Source organism: Ambystoma mexicanum, chromosome 11 (assembly GCF_040938575.1).
Source record: "Ambystoma mexicanum isolate Mex_15411 chromosome 11, UKY_AmexF1_1, whole genome shotgun sequence".
Taxonomy (NCBI): Eukaryota; Metazoa; Chordata; class Amphibia; order Caudata; family Ambystomatidae; genus Ambystoma; species Ambystoma mexicanum.
This window is the reverse complement of record NC_090934.1, coordinates 319083231-319099789: the sequence shown is the minus strand read 5'-3', so window position 1 is coordinate 319099789 and position 16559 is coordinate 319083231.

The following is a 16559-nucleotide window of genomic DNA, read 5'->3' as shown; positions in this document are numbered from 1 at the left end:
TCTTTGCCTTTCTGTAATGGCATGGAAGGGCAAGAACGATGGTCTGGAGGGTTGCCCAGAGCAATGCCAGAGGTTAAGATTCATTCTAAACCTTCCAGCCATAACCTCTTTGTTTTTGCTATGTCATCCCTAGTGGGATGAGTATGCCCAGATGTGGGTCCCATGCCTGCTGGGCGTAGAGACCCAAGCTACTCCTCACTGATGATGCCCAACAAGGTTGAAACATGTCTGGGGATGTTTGTGGTCTCATGCAGAAGGGATGTGACCTAGCAGTTCGGGCTGGACTACCCCTTTGGGAATGGGACCAAGCCTGATTTGCATATGGTCTTGTCCCTTTTGTAATGGTTTGGCAGGCGAAGAACGATGGTGTGGAGAGTTGCCCAGAGCAATGTCAGAGGTTAAGATGCCTTGTAAACCTTCCAGCCATCACCTCTTTGTTTTTGCTATGTCACTCCGAGTGGGACGGGTATACCCGGACGTGGGTACCGTGCCTGCTGGGCCTAGAGACCAAAGCTACTCCTCACTGATGAGGCTCAACATGGCCGAAACATGTTTGGGGATGCTTGTGGTCTCGTGCAGAAGCATTGTGACCTAGCAGTTCGGGCTGGACTACCCCTTTGGGGGTGGGACCAAGTCCGATTTGCATATGGTCTTTTCCCTTTTGTAATGGTTTGGCAGGCGAAGAACGATGGTCTGGAGGGTTGCCCAGAGCAATGCCAGAGGTTAAGATTTATTCTAAACCTTACAGCCATCACCTCTTTTGTTTTGCTTTTGTCACCCCGAGTGGGACGGGTATGCCCAGATGTGGGTTCCGTGCCTGCTGGGCCTAGAGACCCAAGCTACTCCTCAGTGATGATGCCCAACAAGGCTAAAACATGTGTGGGGATGCTTGTGGTCTCGTGCAGAAGGGATGTGACCTAGCAGTTCGGGCTGGACTACCCCTTTGGGGGTGGGACAAAGCCTGATTTGCATATGGTCTTTTCCCTTTTGTAATGGCTTGGCAGGCGAAGAACGATGGTCTGGAGGGTTGCCCAGAGCAATGCCAGAGGTTAAGATTTATTCTAAACCTTCCAGCCATCACCTCTTTTGTTTTGCTTTTGTCACCCCGAGTGACACGCGTATGCCCAGGCGTGGGTCCTGTGCCTGTTGGGCCTAGAGACCCAAGCTACTCCTCACTGATGATGCCCAACAAGGCTGAAACATGTCTGGGAATGCTTGTGGTCTCGTGCAGAAGGGATGTGACCTAGCAGTTCGGGCTGGACTACCCCTTTGGGGGTGGGACCAAGCCTGATTTGCATATGGTCTTTTCCCTTCTGTAATGGCTTGGCAGGCGAAGAACGATGGTCTGGAGGGTTGTCCAGAGCAATGACAGAGGTTAAGAATCATTTTAAACCTTCCAGCCATCACCTCTTTGTTTTTGCTATGTCATCCCGAATTGGACGGGTATGCCCAGACTTGGGTCCCGTGCCTGTTGGGTCTAGTGACCCAAGCTACTCCTCACTGACTAGACACAACAAGGCAGAAACTTGTTTGGGGATGCTTGTGGTCTCATGATGAAGTTTTGTGACCTAGCAGTTTGGGGTGGACTGCCACTTTGGGATGGGGCCAAGCCTGATATGCATATGGTATTTCCACTTCTGTAATGGCATGGCAGGAGAAGAACAATGGTCTGGAGGGTTGCCCAGAGCAATGCCAGAGGTTAAGATTCATTCTAAACCTTCCAGCCATCACATCTTTGTTTTTGCTATGTCACCCCAAGTGGGAAGGGTATGCCCAGACGTGGGTGCCGTGACTGCTGGGCCTAGAGACCCAAGCTACTACTCACTGAGTCAACCCAACAAGGCAGAAACAGGTTTGGGGATGCTTGTGGTCTCATGATGAAGAGTTGTGACCTAGCAGTTTGGGGTGGACTGTCACTTTTGGGACGGGGCCACGCCTGATATGCATATGGTATTTCCACTTCTGTAATGGCATGGCAGGAGAAGAACAATGGTCTGGAGGGTTGCCCAGAGCAATGCCAGAGGTTAAGATTCATTCTAAACCTTCCAGCCATAACCTCTTTGTTTTTGCTATGTCATCCCTAGTGGGATGAGTATGCCCAGATGTGGGTCCGATGCCTGCTGGGCGTAGAGACCCAAGCTACTCCTCACTGATGATGCCCAACAAGGTTGAAACATGTCTGGGGATGTTTGTGGTCTCATGCAGAAGGGATGTGACCTAGCAGTTCGGGCTGGACTACCCCTTTGGGGGTGGGACCAAGTCCGATTTTCATATGGTCTTTCCCCTTCTCTAATGGCTTGGCAGGCAAAGAACGATGGTCTGGGGGGTTGGCCAGAGCAATGCCAGAGGTTAAGATTCATTCTAAACCTTCCAGCCGTCACCTCTTGGTTTTTGCAATGTCATCTCTAGGGGACGGGTATGCCCAGATGTGGGTCCCATGCCTTCTGGGCCTAGAGACCCAAGCTACTCCTCACTGATGAAGCCCAACAAGGCCGAAACATGTTTGGGGATGATTGTGGTCTCGTGCAGAAGGCTTATGACCTAGTAGTTTGGGCTGGACTGCCGCTTATGGGATGGGGCCAATCCTGATTTGCATATGGTCTTTCCCCTTCTGTAATGGCATGGCAGGCGAAGAATGATGGTCTGGAGGGTTGCCCAGAGCAATGCCAGAGGTTAAGATTCATTCTAATCCTTCCAGCCATCATCTCTTTGTTTTTGCTATGTCACACCGAGTGGGACGGGTATGCCCAGATGTGGGTCCTGTGCCTGCTGGCCCTAGAGACCCAAGCTACTCCTCTCTGACAATACCCAACAAGGCCAAAACATGTTTGGGGATGCTTGTGGTCTTGTGCAGAAGGGATGTGACCTAGCAGTTTGGGCTGAACTGCACCTTTTGGGGTGGGCCCAAGACTTTTTTGCATATGGTCTTTCCCCTTCTGTAATAGCTTGACAGGCGGAGAACGATGTCTGGAGGGTTGCCCAGAACAATGTCAGAGGTTACGATTCATTGTAAACCTTCCAGCCATCACTCTTTGTTTTTGCTATGTCACTCCGAGTGGGACAGGTATACCCGGACGTGGGTCCCGTGCCTGCTGGGCCTAGAGACCAAAGCTACTCCTCACTGATGAGGCTCAACATGGCCGAAACATGTTTGGGGATGCTTGTGGTCTTCTGCAGAAGTGTTGTGACCTAGCAGTTCAGGCTGGACTACCCCTTTGGGGGTAGGACAAAGCCTGAATTGCACATGGTCTTTTCCCTTTTGTAATGGCTTGGCAGGCGAAGAACGATGGTCTGGAGGTTTGCCCAGAGCAATGCCAGAGGATAAGATTTATTCTAAACCTTCCAGCCATCACCTCTTTTGTTTTGCTTTCGTCACCCTGAGTGGGAGGGGTATGCCCAGACGTGGGTTCCCTGCCTGCTGGGCCTAGAGACCCAAGCTACTCCTCACTGATGATGCCCAACAATGCTGAAACATGTCTGGGTATGCTTGTGGTATCGTGCAGAAGGGATGTGATCTAGCAGTTCGGGCTGGACTACCCCTTTGGCGGTGGGACCAAGCCTGATTTGCATATGGTCTTTTCCCTTTTTTTAATGGCTTGGCAGACGAAGAACGATGGTCTGGAGGGTTGCCCAGAGCAATGCCAGAGGTGAAGATTTATTCTAAACCTTCCAGCAATCACCTCTTTTGTTTTGCTTTTGTCACTCCGAGTGGGACGGGAATGCCCAGACGTGGGTCCTGTGCCTGTTGGGCCTAGAGACCCAAGCTACTCCTCACTGACGATGCCCAACAAGGCTGAAACATGTCTGGGCATGCTTGTGGTCTCGTGCAGAAGGGATGTGACCTAGCAGTTCGGGCTGGACTACCCCTTTGGGGGTGGGACCAAGCCTGATTTGCATATGGTCTTTTCCCTTTTGTAATGGATTGGCAGGCGAAGAACGATGGTCTGGAGAGTTGCCCAGAGCAATGCCAGAGGTTAAGATTCATTCTAAACCTTCCAGCCATCACAACTTTGTTTTTGCTATGTCACTCCGAGTGAGACGGGTGCACCCAGAAGTGGGTCCCGTGCCTGTTGGGTCTAGTGACCCAAGCTACTCCTGACTGACTAGAACCATCAAGGCAGAAACGTGTTTGGGGATGCTTGTGGTCTCATAATGAAGGGTTGAGACCTAGCAGTTTGGGGTGGACTGCCACTTTTGGGATGGGGCCACGCCTGATATGCATATGGTATTTCCACTTCTGTAATGGCTTGGCAGGAGAAGAACAATGGTCTGGAGGGTTGCCCAGAGCAATGCCAGAGGTTAAGATTCATTCTAAACCTTCCAGCCATCACAACTTTGTTTTTGCTATGTCACTCCGAGTGAGACGGGTGCACTCAGACGTGGGTCTCGTGCCTGCTGGGCCTAGAGACCCAAGCTACTCCTCACTGATGAGACCCAACAAGGCTGAAACATGTTTGGGGATGCTGGTGGTCTCGTGCAGAAGAGATGTGACCTAGCACTTTGGGCTGGAATGCCCCTTCTTCGGTGGGGCCAAGCCTGATTTGCATATGGTCTTTCCCCTTCTCTAATGGCTTGGCAGGCAAAGAACGATGGTCTGGGGGGTTGCCCAGAGCAATGCCAGACGTTAAGATTAATTCTAAACCTTCCAGCCATCACCTCTTTGTTTTTGCAATGTCACCTCTAGGGGATGGGTATGCCCAGATGTGGGTCCCATGCCTTCTGGGCCTAGAGAACCAAGCTACTCCTCACTGATGAAGCCCAACAAGGCCGAAACATGTTTGGGGATGATTGTGGTCTCGTGCAGAAGGCTTATGACCTAGCAGTTTGGGCTGGACTGCCCCTTATGGGATGGGGCCAATCCTGATTTGCATATGGTCTTTCCCCTTCTGTAATGGCATGGCAGGCGAAGAATGATGGTCTGGAGGGTTGCCCAGAGCAATGCCAGAGGTTAAGATTCATTCTAATCCTTCCAGCCATCATCTCTTTATTTTTACTATGTCACTCCGAGTGGGACGGGTATACCCGGACGTGGGTCCCATGCCTGCTGGGCCTAGAGACCAAAGTTACTCCTCACTGATGAGGCTCAACATGGCCGAAACATGTTTGGGGATGCTTGTGGTCTCGTACAGAAGTGTTGTGAACCTAGCAGTTTGAGCTGGACTGTTCCTTTTTGGATGGGGCCACGCCTGATTTGCATATGGTCTTTCCCCTTCTGTAATGGCATGGCAGGCGAAGAACGATGGTCTGGAGGGTCACCCAGAGCAATGCCAGAGGTTAAGATTCATTCTAAACCTTCCAGCCATCACATCTTTGTTTTTACTTTGTCACTCCGTGTGAGACTGGTAAACCCAGACGTGTGTCCCGTACCTGCTGGGCCTAGAGACCCAAGCTACTCCTCACTGATGAGGCCGAACAAGGCCGAAACATGTTTGGGGATGCTTGTGGTCTCGTGCAGAAGCATTGTGACCTAGCAGTTCGGGCTGGACTGCCCCTTTTGGGATGGGGCCAAGCCTGATTTGCCTATGGTCTTTGCCTTTCTGTAATGGCATGGAAGGGCAAGAACGGTGGTCTGGAGGGTTGCCCAGAGCAATGCCAGAGGTTAAGATTCATTCTAAACCTTCCAGCCATAACCTCTTTGTTTTTTCTATGTCATCCCTAGTGGGACGGTTATGCCCTGATGTGTGTCCCATGCCTGTTGGGCCTAGAGACCCAAGCTACTCCTCACTGATGATGCCCAACAAGGTTAAAACATGTCTGGGGATGTTTGTGGTCTCATGCCGAAGGGATGTGACCTAGCAGTTCGGGCTATACTACCCCTTTGGGGGTGGGACCAAGCCTGATTTGCATATGGTCTTTTCCCTTTTGTAATGGTTTGGCAGGCGAAGAACGATGGTCTGGAGAGTTGCCCAAAGCAATGTCAGAGGTTATGATGCATTGTAAACCTTCCAGCCATCACCTCTTTGTTTTTGCTTTGTCACTCCGAGTGAGACTGGCATAACCAGACGTGTGTCCCGTGCCTGCTGGGCCCAGAGACCCAAGCTACTCCTCACTGATGAGACCGAACAAGGCCGAAACATGTTTGGGGATGCTTGTGGTCTCCTGCAGAAGCGTTGTGACCTAGCAGTTTGGGCTGGACTGCCCCTTTTGGGATGGGGCCAAGCCTGATTTGCATATGGTCTTTGCCTTTCTGTAATGGCATGGAAGGGCAAGAACGATGGTCTGGAGGGTTGCCCAGAGCAATGCCAGAGGTTAAGATTCATTCTAAACCTTCCAGCCATAACCTCTTTGTTTTTGCTATGTCATCCCTAGTGGGATGAGTATGCCCAGATGTGGGTCCCATGCCTGCTGGGCGTAGAGACCCAAGCTACTCCTCACTGATGATGCCCAACAAGGTTGAAACATGTCTGGGGATGTTTGTGGTCTCATGCAGAAGGGATGTGACCTAACAGTTCGGGCTGGACTACCCCTTTGGGAGTGGGACCAAGCCTGATTTGCATATGGTCTTGTCCCTTTTGTAATGGTTTGGCAGGGGAAGAACGATGGTGTGGAGAGTTGCCCAGAGCAATGTCAGAGGTTAAGATGCCTTGTAAACCTTCCAGCCATCACCTCTTTGTTTTTGCTATGTCACTCCGAGTGGGACGGGTATACCCGGACGTGGGTACCGTGCCTGCTGGGCCTAGAGACCAAAGCTACTCCTCACTGGTGAGGCTCAACATGGCCGAAACATGTTTGGGGATGCTTGTGGTCTCGTGCAGAAGTGTTGTGACCTAGCAGTTTGAGCTGGACTGTCCCTTTTGGGATGGGGCTATGCCTGATTTGCATATGGTCTTTCCCCTTATGTAATGGCATGGCAGGCGAAGAACGATGGTCTGGAGGGTCGCCCAGAGCAATGCCAGAGGTTAAGATTCATTCTAAACCTTCCAGCCATCACATCTTTGTTTTTACTTTGTCACTCCGAGTGAGACTGGTATACCCAGACGTGTGTCCCGTGCCTGCTGGGCCTAGAGACCCAAGCTACTCCTCACTGATGATGCCCAACAAGGTTGAAACATGTCTGGGGTTGTTTGTGGTCTCATGCAGAAGGGATGTGACCTAGCAGTTCGGGCTGGACTACCCCTTTGGGGGTGGGACCAAGTCCGATTTGCATATGGTCTTTTCCCTTTTGTAATGGTTTGGCAGGCGAAGAACGATGGTCTGGAGGGTTGCCCAGAGCAATGCCAGAGGTTAAGATTTATTCTAAACCTTACAGCCATCACCTCTTTTGTTTTGCTTTTGTCACCCTGAGTGGGACGGGTATGCCCAGACGTGGGTCCCGTGCCTGCTGGGCCTAGAGACCCAAGCTACTCCTCAGTGATGATGCCCAACAAGGCTGAAACATGTGTGGGGATGCTTGTGGTCTCGTGCAGAAGGGATGTGACCTAGCAGTTCGGGCTGGACTACCCCTTTGGGGGTGGGACAAAGCCTGATTTGCATATGGTCTTTTCCCTTTTGTAATGGCTTGGCAGGCGAAGAACGATGGTCTGGAGGGTTGCCCAGAGCAATGCCAGAGGTTAAGATTTATTCTAAACCTTCCAGCCATCACCTCTTTTGTTTTGCTTTTGTCACCCCGAGTGACACGGGTATGCCCAGAAGTGGGTCCTGTGCCTGTTGGGCCTAGAGACCCAAGCTACTCCTCACTGATGATGCCCAACAAGGCTGAAACATGTCTGGGGAATGCTTGTGGTCTCGTGCAGAAGGGATGTGACCTAGCAGTTCGGGCTGGACTACCCCTTTGGGGGTGGGACCAAGTCCGATTTTCATATGGTCTTTCCCCTTCTCTAATGGCTTGGCAGGCAAAGAACGATGGTCTGGGGGGTTGGCCAGAGCAATGCCAGAGGTTAAGATTCATTCTAAACCTTCCAGCCGTCACCTCTTGGTTTTTGCAATGTCATCTCTAGGGGACGGGTATGCCCAGATGTGGGTCCCATGCCTTCTGGGCCTAGAGACCCAAGCTACTCCTCACTGATGAAGCCCAACAAGGCCGAAACATGTTTGGGGATGATTGTGGTCTCGTGCAGAAGGCTTATAACCTAGCAGTTTGGGCTGGACTGCCCCTTATGGGATGGGCCAATCCTGATTTGCATATGGTCTTTCCCCTTCTGTAATGGCATGGCAGGCAAAGAATGATGGTCTGGAGGGTTGGCCAGAGCAATGCCAGAGGTTAAGATTCATTCTAAACCTTCCAGCCGTCACCTCTTGGTTTTTGCAATGTCATCTCTAGGGGACGGGTATGCCCAGATGTGGGTCCCATGCCTTCTGGGCCTAGAGACCCAAGCTACTCCTCACTGATGAAGCCCAACAAGGCCAAAACATGTTTGGGGATGATTGTGGTCTCGTGCAGAAGGCTTATGACCTAGTAGTTTGGGCTGGACTGCCGCTTATGGGATGGGGCCAATCCTGATTTGCATATGGTCTTTCCCCTTCTGTAATGGCATGGCAGGCAAAGAATGATGGTCTGGAGGGTTGGCCAGAGCAATGCCAGAGGTTAAGATTCATTCTAAACCTTCCAGCCGTCACCTCTTGGTTTTTGCAATGTCATCTCTAGGGGACGGGTATGCCCAGATGTGGGTCCCATGCCTTCTGGGCCTAGAGACCCAAGCTACTCCTCACTGATGAAGCCCAACAAGGCCGAAACATGTTTGGGGATGATTGTGGTCTCGTGCAGAAGGCTTATGACCTAGTAGTTTGGGCTGGACTGCCGCTTATGGGATGGGGCCAATCCTGATTTGCATATGGTCTTTCCCCTTCTGTAATGGCATGGCAGGCGAAGAATGATGGTCTGGAGGGTTGCCCAGAGCAATGCCAGAGGTTAAGATTCATTCTAATCCTTCCAGCCATCATCTCTTTGTTTTTGCTATGTCACACCGAGTGGGACGGGTATGCCCAGATGTGGGTCCTGTGCCTGCTGGCCCTAGAGACCCAAGCTACTCCTCTCTGACAATACCCAACAAGGCCAAAACATGTTTGGGGATGCTTGTGGTCTCGTGCAGAAGGGATGTGACCTAGCAGTTTGGGCTGAACTGCACCTTTTGGGGTGGGCCCAAGACTTTTTTGCATATGGTCTTTCCCCTTCTGTAATAGCTTGACAGGCGGAGAACGATGTCTGGAGGGTTGCCCAGAACAATGTCAGAGGTTACGATTCATTGTAAACCTTCCAGCCATCACTCTTTGTTTTTGCTATGTCACTCCGAGTGGGACAGGTATACCCGGACGTGGGTCCCGTGCCTGCTGGGCCTAGAGACAAAAGCTACTCCTCACTGATGAGGCTCAACATGGCCGACACATGTTTGGGGATGCTTGTGGTCTTCTGCAGAAGTGTTGTGACCTAGCAGTTCAGGCTGGACTACCCCTTTGGGGGTAGGACAAAGCCTGAATTGCATATGGTCTTTTCCCTTTTGTAATGGCTTGGCAGGCGAAGAACGATGGTCTGGAGGTTTGCCCAGAGCAATGCCAGAGGATAAGATTTATTCTAAACCTTCCAGCCATCACCTCTTTTGTTTTGCTTTCGTCACCCTGAGTGGGAGGGGTATGCCCAGACGTGGGTTCCGTGCCTGCTGGGCCTAGAGACCCAAGCTACTCCTCACTGATGATGCCCAACAAGGCTGAAACATGTCTGGGTATGCTTGTGGTATCATGCAGAAGGGATGTGATCTAGCAGTTCGGGCTGGACTACCCCTTTGGCGGTGGGACCAAGCCTGATTTGCATATGGTCTTTTCCCTTTTTTTAATGGCTTGGCAGACGAAGAACGATGGTCTGGAGGGTTGCCCAGAGCAATGCCAGAGGTGAAGATTTATTCTAAACCTTCCAGCCATCACCTCTTTTGTTTTGCTTTTGTCACTCCGAGTGGGACGGGAATGCCCAGACGTGGGTCCTGTGCCTGTTGGGCCTAGAGACCCAAGCTACTCCTCACTGACGATGCCCAACAAGGCTGAAACATGTCTGGGCATGCTTGTGGTCTCGTGCAGAAGGGATGTGACCTAGCAGTTCGGGCTGGACTACCCCTTTGGGGGTGGGACCAAGCCTGATTTGCATATGGTCTTTTCCCTTTTGTTATGGCTTGGCAGGCGAAGAACGATGGTCTGGAGAGTTGTCCAGAGCAATGACAGAGGCTAAGAATCATTTTAAACCTTCCAGCCATCACCTCTTTGGTTTTGCTATGTCACCCCGAATTGGACGGTTATGCCCAGACGTGGGTCCCGTGCCTGTTGGGTCTAGTGACCCAAGCTACTCCTCACTGACTAGACCCAACAAGGCAGAAACGTGTTTGGGGATGCTTGTGGTCTCATAATGAAGGGTTGAGACCTAGCAGTTTGGGGTGGACTGCCACTTTTGGGATGGGGCCACGCCTGATATGCATATGGTATTTCCACTTCTGTAATGGCTTGGCAGGAGAAGAACAATGGTCTGGAGGGTTGCCCAGAGCAATGCCAGAGGTTAAGATTCATTCTAAACCTTCCAACCATCACAACTTTGTTTTTGCTATGTCACTCCGAGTGAGACGGGTGCACCCAGACGTGGGTCTCGTGCCTGCTGGGCCTAGAGACCCAAGCTACTCCTCACTGATGAGACCCAACAAGACTGAAACATGTTTGGGGATGCTGGTGGTCTCGTGCAGAAGAGATGTGACCTAGCACTTTGGGCTGGAATGCCCCTTCTTCGGTGGGGCCAAGCCTGATTTGCATATGGTCTTTCCCCTTCTCTAATGGCTTGGCAGGCAAAGAACGATGGTCTGGGGGGTTGCCCAGAGCAATGCCAGACGTTAAGATTAATTCTAAACCTTCCAGCCATCACCTCTTTGTTTTTGCAATGTCACCTCTAGGGGACGGGTATGCCCAGATGTGGGTCCCATGCCTTCTGGGCCTAGAGAACCAAGCTACTCCTCACTGATGAAGCCCAACAAGGCCGAAACATGTTTGGGGATGATTGTGGTCTCGTGCAGAAGGCTTATGACCTAGCAGTTTGGGCTGGACTGCCCCTTATGGGATGGGGCCAATCCTGATTTGCATATGGTCTTTCCCCTTCTGTAATGGCATGGCAGGCGAAGAATGATGGTCTGGAGGGTTGCCCAGAGCAATGCCAGAGGTTAAGATTCATTCTAATCCTTCCAGCCATCATCTCTTTATTTTTGCTATGTCACTCCGAGTGGGACGGGTATACCCGGACGTGGGTCCCGTGCCTGCTGGGCTAGAGACCAAAGTTACTCCTCACTGATGAGGCTCAACATGGCCGAAACATGTTTGGGGATGCTTGTGGTCTCGTACAGAAGTGTTGTGAACCTAGCAGTTTGAGCTGGACTGTCCCTTTTTGGATGGGGCCATGCCTGATTTGCATATGGTCTTTCCCCTTCTGTAATGGCATGGCAGGCGAAGAACGATGGTCTGGAAGGTCACCCAGAGCAATGCCAGAGGTTAAGATTCATTCTAAACCTTCCAGCCATCACATCTTTGTTTTTACTTTGTCACTCCGTGTGAGACTGGTAAACCCAGACGTGTGTCCCGTACCTGCTGGGCCTAGAGACCCAAGCTACTCCTCACTGATGAGGCCGAACAAGGCCGAAACATGTTTGGGGATGCTTGTGGTCTCGTGCAGAAGCATTGTGACCTAGCAGTTCGGGCTGGACTGCCCCTTTTGGGATGGGGCCAAGCCTGATTTGCCTATGGTCTTTGCCTTTCTGTAATGGCATGGAAGGGCAAGAACGGTGGTCTGGAGGGTTGCCCAGAGCAATGCCAGAGGTTAAGATTCATTCTAAACCTTCCAGCCATAACCTCTTTGTTTTTTCTATGTCATCCCTAGTGGGACGGTTATGCCCTGATGTGTGTCCCATGCCTGTTGGGCCTAGAGACCCAAGCTACTCCTCACTGATGATGCCCAACAAGGTTGAAACATGTCTGGGGATGTTTGTGGTCTCATGCAGAAGGGATGTGACCTAGCAGTTCGGGCTATACTACCCCTTCGGGGGTGGGACCAAGCCTGATTTGCATATGGTCTTTTCCCTTTTGTAATGGTTTGGCAGGCGAAGAACGGTGGTCTGGAGAGTTGCCCAAAGCAATGTCAGAGGTTATGATGCATTGTAAACCTTCCAGCCATCACCTCTTTGTTTTTGCTTTGTCACTCCGAGTGAGACTGGCATAACCAGACGTGTGTCCCGTGCCTGCTGGGCCCAGAGACCCAAGCTACTCCTCACTGATGAGACCGAACAAGGCCGAAATATGTTTGGGGATGCTTGTGGTCTCGTGCAGAAGCGTTGTGACCTAGCAGTTTGGGCTGGACTGCCCCTTTTGGGATGGGGCCAAGCCTGATTTGCATATGGTCTTTGCCTTTCTGTAATGGCATGGAAGGGCAAGAACGATGGTCTGGAGGGTTGCCCAGAGCAATGCCAGAGGTTAAGATTCATTCTAAACCTTCCAGCCATAACCTCTTTGTTTTTGCTATGTCATCCCTAGTGGGATGAGTATGCCCAGATGTGGGTCCCATGCCTGCTGGGCGTAGAGACCCAAGCTACTCCTCACTGATGATGCCCAACAAGGTTGAAACATGTCTGGGGATGTTTGTGGTCTCATGCAGAAGGGATGTGACCTAGCAGTTCGGGCTGGACTACCCCTTTGGGAGTGGGACCAAGCCTGATTTGCATATGGTCTTGTCCCTTTTGTAATGGTTTGGCAGGGGAAGAACGATGGTGTGGAGAGTTGCCCAGAGCAATGTCAGAGGTTAAGATGCCTTGTAAACCTTCCAGCCATCACCTCTTTGTTTTTGCTATGTCACTCCGAGTGGGACGGGTATACCCGGACGTGGGTACCGTGCCTGCTGGGCCTAGAGACCAAAGCTACTCCTCACTGATGAGGCTCAACATGGCCGAAACATGTTTGGGGATGCTTGTGGTCTCGTGCAGAAGTGTTGTGACCTAGCAGTTTGAGCTGGACTGTCCTTTTGGGATGGGGCTATGCCTGATTTGCATATGGTCTTTCCCCTTACGTAATGGCATGGCAGGCGAAGAACGATGGTCTGGAGGGTCGCCCAGAGCAATGCCAGAGGTTAAGATTCATTCTAAACCTTCCAGCCATCACATCTTTGTTTTTACTTTGTCACTCCGAGTGAGACTGGTATACCCAGACGTGTGTCCCGTGCCTGCTGGGCCTAGAGACCCAAGCTACTCCTCACTGATGATGCCCAACAAGGTTGAAACATGTCTGGGGTTGTTTGTGGTCTCATGCAGAAGGGATGTGACCTAGCAGTTCGGGCTGGACTACCCCTTTGGGGGTGGGACCAAGTCCGATTTGCATATGGTCTTTTCCCTTTTGTAATGGTTTGGCAGGCGAAGAACGATGGTCTGGAGGGTTGCCCAGAGCAATGCCAGAGGTTAAGATTTATTCTAAACCTTACAGCCATCACCTCTTTTGTTTTGCTTTTGTCACCCCGAGTGGGACGGGTATGCCCAGACGTGGGTCCCGTGCCTGCTGGGCCTAGAGACCCAAGCTACTCCTCAGTGATGATGCCCAACAAGGCTAAAACATGTGTGGGGATGCTTGTGGTCTCGTGCAGAAGGGATGTGACCTAGCAGTTCGGGCTGGACTACCCCTTTGGGGGTGGGACAAAGCCTGATTTGCATATGGTCTTTTCCCTTTTGTAATGGCTTGGCAGGCGAAGAACGATGGTCTGGAGGGTTGCCCAGAGCAATGCCAGAGGTTAAGATTTATTCTAAACCTTCCAGCCATCACCTCTTTTGTTTTGCTTTTGTCACCCCGAGTGACACGGGTATGCCCAGACGTGGGTCCTGTGCCTGTTGGGCCTAGAGACCCAAGCTACTCCTCACTGATGATGCCCAACAAGGCTGACACATGTCTGGGAATGCTTGTGGTCTCGTGCAGAAGGGATGTGACCTAGCAGTTCGGGCTGGACTACCCCTTTGGGGGTGGGACCAAGCCTGATTTGCATATGGTCTTTTCCCTTCTGTAATGGCTTGGCAGGCGAAGAACGATGGTCTGGAGGGTTGTCCAGAGCAATGACAGAGGTTAAGAATCACTTTAAACCTTCCAGCCATCACCTCTTTGTTTTTGCTATGTCATCCCGAATTGGACGGGTATGCCCAGACGTGGGTCCCGTGCCTTTTGGGTCTAGTGACCCAAGCTACTCCTCACTGACTAGACACAACAAGGCAGAAACTTGTTTGGGGATGCTTGTGGTCTCATGATGAAGTTTTGTGACCTAGCAGTTTGGGGTGGACTGCCACTTTGGGATGGGGCCAAGCCTTGTATGCATATGGTATTTCCACTTCTGTAATGGCATGGCAGGAGAAGAACAATGGTCTGGAGGGTTGCCCAGAGCAATGCCAGAGGTTAAGATTAATTCTAAACCTTCCAGCCATCACATCTTTGTTTTTGCTATGTCACCCCAAGTGGGACGGGTATGCCCAGACGTGGGTGCCGTGACTGATAGGCCTAGAGACCCAAGCTACTACTCACTGAGTCAACCCAACAAGGCAGAAACATGTTTGGGGATGCTTGTGGTCTCATATTGAAGAGTTGTGACCTAGCAGTTTGGGCTGGACTGCCACTTTTGGGATGGTGCCACGCCTGATTTGCATATGGTATTTCCACTTCTGTAATGGCATGGCAGGAGAAGAACAATGGTCTGGAGGGTTGCCCAGAGCAATGCCAGAGGTTAAGATTCATTCTAAACCTTCCAGCCATAACCTCTTTGTTTTTGCTATGTCATCCCTAGTGGGATGAGTATGCCCAGATGTGGGTCCCATGCCTGCTGGGCGTAGAGACCCAAGCTACTCCTCACTGATGATGCCCAACAAGGTTGAAACATGTCTGGGGATGTTTGTGGTCTCATGCAGAAGGGATGTGACCTAGCAGTTCGGGCTGGACTACCCCTTTGGGAGTGGGACCAAGCCTGATTTGCATATGGTCTTGTCCCTTTTGTAATGGTTTGGCAGGCGAAGAACGATGGTGTGGAGAGTTGCCCAGAGCAATGTCAGAGGTTAAGATGCCTTGTAAACCTTCCAGCCATCACCTCTTTGTTTTTGCTATGTCACTCCGAGTGGGACGGGTATACCCGGACGTGGGTACCGTGCCTGCTGGGCCTAGAGACCAAAGCTACTCCTCACTGATGAGGCTCAACATGGCCGAAACATGTTTGGGGATGCTTGTGGTCTCGTGCAGAAGTGTTGTGACGTAGCAGTTTGAGCTGGACTGTCCCTTTTGGGATGGGGCTATGCCTGATTTGCATATGGTCTTTCCCCTTATGTAATGGCATGGCAGGCGAAGAACGATGGTCTGGAGGGTCGCCCAGAGCAATGCCAGAGGTTAAGATTCATTCTAAACCTTCCAGCCATCACATCTTTGTTTTTACTTTGTCACTCCGAGTGAGACTGGTATACCCAGACGTGTGTCCCGTGCCTGCTGGGCCTAGAGACCCAAGCTACTCCTCACTGATGATGCCCAACAAGGTTGAAACATGTCTGGGGTTGTTTGTGGTCTCATGCAGAAGGGATGTGACCTAGCAGTTCGGGCTGGACTACCCCTTTGGGGGTGGGACCAAGTCCGATTTGCATATGGTCTTTTCCCTTTTGTAATGGTTTGGCAGGCGAAGAACGATGGTCTGGAGGGTTGCCTAGAGCAATGCCAGAGGTTAAGATTTATTCTAAACCTTAAAGCCATCACCTCTTTTGTTTTGCTTTTGTCACCTCGAGTGGGACGGGTATGCCCAGACGTGGGTCCCGTGCCTGCTGGGCCTAGAGACCCAAGCTACTCCTCAGTGATGATGCCCAACAAGGCTAAAACATGTGTGGGGATGCTTGTGGTCTCGTGCAGAAGGGATGTGACCTAGCAGTTCGGGCTGGACTACCCCTTTGGGGGTGGGACAAAGCCTGATTTGCATATGGTCTTTTCCCTTTTTTAATGGCTTGGCAGGCGAAGAACGATGGTCTGGAGGGTTGCCCAGAGCAATGCCAGAGGTTAAGATTTATTCTAAACCTTCCAGCCATCACCTCTTTTGTTTTGCTTTTGTCACCCCGAGTGACACGGGTATGCCCAGACGTGGGTCCTGTGCCTGTTGGGCCTAGAGACCCAAGCTACTCCTCACTGATGATGCCCAACAAGGCTGAAACATGTCTGGGAATGTTTGTGGTCTCGTGCAGAAGGGATGTGACCTAGCAGTTCGGGCTGGACTACCCCTTTGGGGGTGGGACCAAGCCTGATTTGCATATGGTCTTTTCCCTTCTGTAATGGCTTGGCAGGTGAAGAACGATGGTCTGGAGGGTTGTCCAGAGCAATGACAGAGGTTAAGAATCATTTTAAACCTTCCAGCCATCACCTCTTTGTTTTTGCTATGTCATCCCGAATTGGCCGGGTATGCCCAGACGTGGGTCCCGTGCCTGTTGGGTCTAGTGACCCAAGCTACTCCTCACTGACTAGACACAACAAGGCAGAAACTCGTTTGGGGATGCTTGTGGTCTCATGATGAAGTTTTGTGACCTAGCAGTTTGGGGTGGACTGCCACTTTGGGATGGGGCCAA